The sequence below is a fragment of the Pelobates fuscus genome, chromosome 5, assembly GCF_036172605.1.
Source record: "Pelobates fuscus isolate aPelFus1 chromosome 5, aPelFus1.pri, whole genome shotgun sequence".
Classification (NCBI taxonomy): Eukaryota; Metazoa; Chordata; class Amphibia; order Anura; family Pelobatidae; genus Pelobates; species Pelobates fuscus.
In genome coordinates this window covers 357,285,117-357,291,622 of record NC_086321.1, presented here as the reverse complement: position 1 = coordinate 357,291,622, position 6,506 = coordinate 357,285,117, and positions in this window count along the sequence as shown.

The following is a 6,506-nucleotide window of genomic DNA, read 5'->3' as shown; positions in this document are numbered from 1 at the left end:
CTGAACCGGGAAAGTATCTGGAGAACAAGTGGTATCAGCTAGAAGATGGAAGAATAGTTATACCAGCATCGCTAGCGGCAGAAATTGTCCAAAATTATCACAACGGGACACATTCTGGGAGAGACAGTACTGAAGAATCTCTTAGAAAACATTTCTACATACCAAGATTGTCCAACTTGACTCAGGCCATTGTACGCAGATGTGTAACGTGTGCTAAGAATAATGCAAGACAAGGACCAGTAAAGCCACCAGGAGTTCAGTTTATGGGGGGACTCCCCATGTCCGATCTACAAATAGACTTTACAGTGATGCCTAAATCGGGTGGACATCGTTACCTGCTGGTAATTGTGTGCACCTATTCAGGCTGGGTAGAAGCATGTCCTACTCGTACAGAGAAAGCAGGAGAAGTTGTGAGATTCCTGCTACGAGAAATAATACCCCGATATGGACTACCCTGTTCTATAGGATCGGACAATGGTCCAGCTTTTGTTCACCAGTGCCTACAACAACTGACTCATATGCTTGGTATAAAGTGGAGGCTTCATACTGCATATAGACCCCAGAGTTCTGGTAAGGTAGAGAGAATGAATAGAACTATAAAGAACCAGTTGGCTAAAATGTGTCAGGAAACCCAACTTAAGTGGAACGTTCTCTTACCCATAGCTTTATTGCGAATCCGCAGTACCCCTACCAGAAGGATGGGCCTCTCTCCTTTTGAAATCATGTATGGGCGACCACCTCCCGTACTTGGTAACTTAAGGGGGGACTTGAGTCAGTTGGGAGAAGGAATTACCCGGCAGCAGGTTGTAGAGTTGGGTAAGACTATGGAGGAGGTACAGAAATGGGTACAAGATAGATTACCTGTGAATATTTATCCCCCTGTTCATAGTTACCATCCAGGAGATCAAGTGTGGATTAAAGAGTGGAATAATGTACCGTTAGGGCCCAAGTGGAGAGGTCCTTATGTTGTTCTTTTGTCTACCCCTACAGCAATAAAAGTAGCAGAAGTGACTCCGTGGATACATCACTCCAGGGTTAAACCAGCAGCAGTCGATTCTTGGCAAGTTACAGCAGATCCAGAGAATCCCTGCAAGATCCGGTTAAAACGCACTACTCAGTCGGAGTAACGAGGAATTATTGTGGATTACAAATTTTATTGTTACAGGTGTGAGTGAGAAGGCCATAATAAAGCCTGTCCGCTTACCATCACATAGTGTATAAGCCAGGAAAGTCTCGAAGGGACACCTGTGAAGATGAGCAGAACTCCATTCCCTGCAGCCCCTCACATCCTGGAAGCTGAGGCGCCATCGCACGGACGAAGACTGAGGATGACGGCGAAAGATGTGCTTTTGATAGTGTTTATTTATATGTGTTTTTATATTCAGGAAGGTAGAGGTACCGACACTCCTAGCTGTGAGGTATGCATTAAGACTACGAGAACAGGTAACCATATTTCCCAAACCCTAATTTGGCATTCACAATACGAATGTAAAGGAGATGTATCGAGATGTAGATACTTAAATATAGATTATAGTGTGTGCCATTTAGGAGTAGGAGAACCTAAGTGCTTCAGTCCGGAGTATCAGCCTCGTACAATTTGGTTGACTCTCAGGAATGGAGATCCTCAGGGGACCCTAATTAATAAAATGGTGTTAGAATCCGTACATTCTTCGGGTGTTCTGCTATTTGATGCGTGTAAAGCGATATCGAGTGGTAGAAAGCCGTGGAATGTATGTGGGGATCTTAGATGGGAGAGGACGTATGGGTCTAACGATAAATATATTTGTCCCAGTAGCAAAAATAAATATGTAAGTCCTAGATGCCCAAATAGAGATTATAACTTTTGCCCATATTGGTCTTGTGTGGGGTGGGCGACTTGGGGACAGACAGTAGACAAAGACATGATAGTGACTAAGTTGCCGACTAGCCCTTATTGTAAGTCTATGGAATGCAACCCAGTCCATATACTCATTAATAACCCCGACAAGTTCTTAGATAAGTATGGAAATTTATTTGGGTTTCAAATATACGGGACGGGTTTAGATCCTGGGACATTATTGTTTATAGGAATAGAGACTGATACGGTATCCTCCCAGACTCATCAAGTATACCATTCCTTTTACGAAGAGATGAGTATAGATAATAAGATCCCCCATAATGCTAAAAACCTGTTCATCGATTTAGCTGAAAGTATTGCCGGTAGTCTTAATGTTACCAACTGCTATGTGTGTGGAGGTACTAACATGGGAGACCAATGGCCTTGGGAAGCAAAGGAGGTAATGTCCGGTTCTGAGGCAGTTGACCAATTAATATCTACACAAGCCGATTATCATATGAGTGTTAGAGGTAAATCTGAGTGGAGATTAAAGACCTCCATCATAGGTTATGTTTGCATAGCAAGGAAAGGAATAATGTATAATACTTCTGTAGGAGAATTAACTTGTCTAGGGCAAAAAGCTTATGATGATGATACAAAGAATACAACTTGGTGGTCGGCTTCAAATGTCTCAGAACCATCTAACCCGTTTGCTAGATATGCCAATTTAAAGGATGTGTGGTTTGATCTATCCATCACATCTACTTGGAGAGCCCCAGCAAATTTGTACTGGATCTGTGGTAAGAAAGCCTATTCGGAGCTGCCACAGGACTGGGAAGGGGCATGTGTGTTGGGTATGCTCAAACCATCCTTCTTCTTGTTACCGATTGAAACAGGTGAGACTTTAGGTGTTAAAGTGTATGATGTGAATCATAGGAAGAAAAGGGGACCCATAGAGATAGGCGCCTGGGAAGATGATGAATGGCCTCCCCAGCGTATTATAGATTACTATGGGCCAGCCACGTGGGCTGAGGATGGTACCTTTGGTTATAGAACCCCTATTTATATGCTCAACCGTATTATAAGATTACAGGCGGTGGTTGAGATTATCACAAATGAGACATCACAAGCGCTCAATCTTCTAGCGAAGCATAACACCAGGATGAGGACAGCAGTCTACCAAAATAGATTAGCCTTGGATTACCTTTTGGCAGTAGAGGGAGGTGTATGTGGGAAGTTTAACCTAAGCAATTGCTGTCTTCAAATAGACGACGAAGGGCAAGCAATAGCTGAGCTTACTAGCCATATGGTTAAACTAGCGCATGTGCCTACTCAGGTATGGAAAGGGTACAATCCAAGTAGTTGGTTTGGTAGCTGGTATGAGTGGTTCGGAGGGCTTAAGGCAGTGGTAGGTGGAGTCCTACTGATTTTACTGTTGTGTCTACTCCTACCGTGTCTTATACCCTTAGTAGTTAGGTCTGTGCAAAGCCTGATAGGAAGTATAGCAGAGAGGAAGGCTGCTGCACAGATAATGGCGATATATAAGTATAAGGCTCTAGATCAGGGAGAACCAATGCAAGAAGATGAATGTTGAAGATTCACATCATAAGATAAGTCTGGTCTGGTTCATGGTAACCTGAGGTATATGCAAACCAAGGTTAAGTGATGCCTCAAGTAATTGTGAAATATCAGAGGCATCAAAGGGGGGAATGTGATGTAATTCCAGTAAAATACAAGTTTAGCAGGCTAAGATTGCCACAAGGCATATGTATGTATATGTGTTTGTAGTATCAGTTAGTTAATTACACGTAGCTAAGATACTGTCATCACTGTACTGACCAGGTGCAGGAATGTAAGAACTGGAATTACGCGTCCCTCTCCTTTGTATCAGATGAGCCACGTGGTTAGACCGGATGGATGAGTTTAGACTCTATTCATTAAATAGGTTAAGGGTATGTGTGGGTGTAGTTAATTGTGGGAGGAGCTACAGTGCTATATAAGGAATGTACTCTATGTATTCAGTACTCAGACTTTGCTGTATTTTGGTGACGCTAGTCCCTCTGAGTCCCGATCGGTGATCCAATAAAGAATCTCTTCCTTCCTGAAGAAACCTGTGTCCATCTCTCTGTGCTTGGCTTCCGTCAGTTTCTCCGGTATCAGCAGTGGTTAGGAGACAGTATGTGCAGTGTTTCAGCTTGAAACTCTCTGCGTGTTGAGTTATTGTTAACTGTGTGCCAGGCTGCCAAACGCAGACCACGTATGCTGGCAGCACGCGTGGAGACGCAGACTACCTATGCCGGCAGCGAGCGTGGAGACGCAGACTACCTATGCCGGCAGCGAGCGTGGAGACGCAGACTACCTATGCCGGCAGCGAGCGTGGAGACGCAGACTAACTATGCCGGCAGCGCGCGGCGAGACGCAGACTACCTATGCCGGCAGCGAGCGTGGAGACGCAGACTACCTATGCCGGCAGCGCGCGTGGAGACGCAGACTAACTATGCCGGCAGCGCGCGTGGAGACGCAGACTAACTATGCCGGCAGCGCGCGTGGAGACGCAGACTAACTATGCCGACAGCGCGCGTGGAGACGCAGACTACCTATGCCGGCAGCGCGTGGAGACGCAGACTACCTATGCCGGCAGCGAGCGTGGATAAGCAGACTACCTATGCCGGCAGCGAGCATGGAGACGCAGAATACGTATGCCGAGAGCGCCCGTGGAGACGCAAACTACCTATGCCGGCAGCGCACGTGGAGACGCAGACTACGTATGCCGGCAGCGCGCGTGGAGACGCCGACTACCTATGCCGGCAGCGAGCGTGGAGACGCAGACTACCTATGCCGGCAGCGTGCGTGGAGACGCAGACTACCTATGCCGGCAGCGAGCGTGGAGACGCAGACTAACTATGCCGGCAGCGAGCGTGGAGACGCAGACTGCCTATGCCGGCAGCGAGCGTGGAGACGCAGACTGCCTATGCCGGCAGCGAGCGTGGAGACGCAGACTACCTATGCCGGCAGCGCACGTGGAGACGCCGACTACGTATGCCGGCAGCGCGCGTGGAGACGCGACTACCTATGCCGGCAGCAAGCGTGGAGACGCAGACTACCTATGCCGGCAGCGAGCGTGGAGACGCAGACTACCTATGCCAGCAGCGAGCGTGGAGATGCAGACTACCTATGCCGGCAGCGTGCGTGGAGACGCAGACTACCTATGCCGGCAGCGAGCGTGGAGACGCAGACTAACTATGCCGGCAGCGAGCGTGGAGACGCAGACTACCTATGCCGGCAGTGCACGGGGATGTAGACTACCTATGCTGGCAGCGATGCAGGCTACATATACATAACCATCATGACCATTACAATGATTTGAAGTGGTCATAGTAGTTGGAGTCAGTATGTGCAGTGTTTCAGCTTGCAGCGTTATTGTTAATTGTGTGCTAGGGGGGAACTCCAGGCTGCCAAATGTCAATTCTGTGCATAAAATACAAGTGACGGACATATTGAGCGTCCTTTAAAATGGAAGCGTTTTTTTTCTCTCTTTAAAGTGGAAGCGTTTATTGGGCCTGGTGCTGACAGTTATGATGGGCCTAGTTATAGAATCGTATCGACAGAAAACACAAAATTTATACCTCCCAATCATCATGTATCTGGTGGAGGTGGTGCTGGAGGGAAACTCACAGGCTATAGCTTTCAGAAAACACATACTTTTTGTTAAAGTCTCGCTTTCATCTTTCAAGTAAATCCATACCCCCTAAAAGCAGTGTCTGGTGAAGCAGGATTTCGATGGGCGGGGTACCTCTTCGATCTGGCTTCCGCCCCCTCCACTCCACTGAGACATCTCTTATCAAAGTTACTAACAACATAATTGCAGCTAAATCCAAAGGCAAGGCCGGCGCCACTGTTAGGCAAACTATGCATTCGCCCAGGGCGCTGGCCTGCTAAGGGCACCCACCGGGATGTTTTTGAACCACCCCCAGTGCCAGGCCGATCCTCAAGGCGCCTGAAAGTGGGAGCACCCAGAGGAGCCCTGTCACGGGGGGCCCACCTGGCCAACTCTAGGCACACCCCCTATGCTGTCCTTTTTAAATATGGCAGAACAGGCACCTGCTTACTTGATGGCAGGTGCCTGCTCTGCCGTGAAATGCCGGAGGAGAGGGGGACAGGAGGCAGGCTGCTGTATTGTGTGCAGCAAGGGAGGCTGTTCTTGCAGTTTCTCACTCCTCCCTCGCACGCCCTCTGTGATGCCGGGAGCCGGAATATGGCGTCATTCCGGCCCCAGCATATCAAACAGCACGCTGGAGGAGTGAGAAGCCAACCCCACACTGGACCACAGGGAGGTAGGGTGGCTGAATTTGCCTCAAAAAAATAAATTATGTGAGTTTGTGTGTCAGTGAGTGAGTGAGTGTATGTCTGTCAGTGAGTGTGTGTATGTCTGTCAGTGAGTGAGTGTATGTCTGTCTATCAGTGAGTGAGCGTATGTCTGTGTGTGTGTCTGTGAGTGTTTGTGTCTGACAGTGAGTGTGTGTCTGTCTGTCAGTGAGTGTGCTCATCTGTCAGTGTGTGTGCTCATCTGTGCAAGTCTTGTAAAATAAATTAACCAAGTGCAATGAATACGTAATTTATCACAGTGATAAATTATGTATTCAATGTACAATGTATGTATTAGGCAGTATGTGTGTATGGATGTAGGTAT